Source organism: Penaeus monodon, chromosome 34 (genome assembly GCF_015228065.2).
Source record: "Penaeus monodon isolate SGIC_2016 chromosome 34, NSTDA_Pmon_1, whole genome shotgun sequence".
In the NCBI taxonomy this organism is placed as follows: Eukaryota; Metazoa; Arthropoda; class Malacostraca; order Decapoda; family Penaeidae; genus Penaeus; species Penaeus monodon.
In genome coordinates this window covers 18,867,111-18,867,403 of record NC_051419.1, presented here as the reverse complement: position 1 = coordinate 18,867,403, position 293 = coordinate 18,867,111, and positions in this window count along the sequence as shown.

The following is a 293-nucleotide window of genomic DNA, read 5'->3' as shown; positions in this document are numbered from 1 at the left end:
TTTCTTCCTAATCGTACCTTTACAGTAAATTTGCCTCTTCAACTTCATCTTTTCCTTTTTTGGGCCCCCATGGAAGTGTACTTTGTACACTGCTAAATTTTTATATTACCACCATGTGCAATCCCCCCTTGTATTAGATTTTTTTATCACTATACATCAGGCCCTTTTGATTATTTTCCGTCAAATAAACAGTCTGCAAAATTTAAACTCTTTCGGGCATGACCTGGTTTTGCTTTTCCACCTCCAAAACCCTTTTCCATTTCTTTCTCGATCAAAAGTTAGGTCTCATTAGA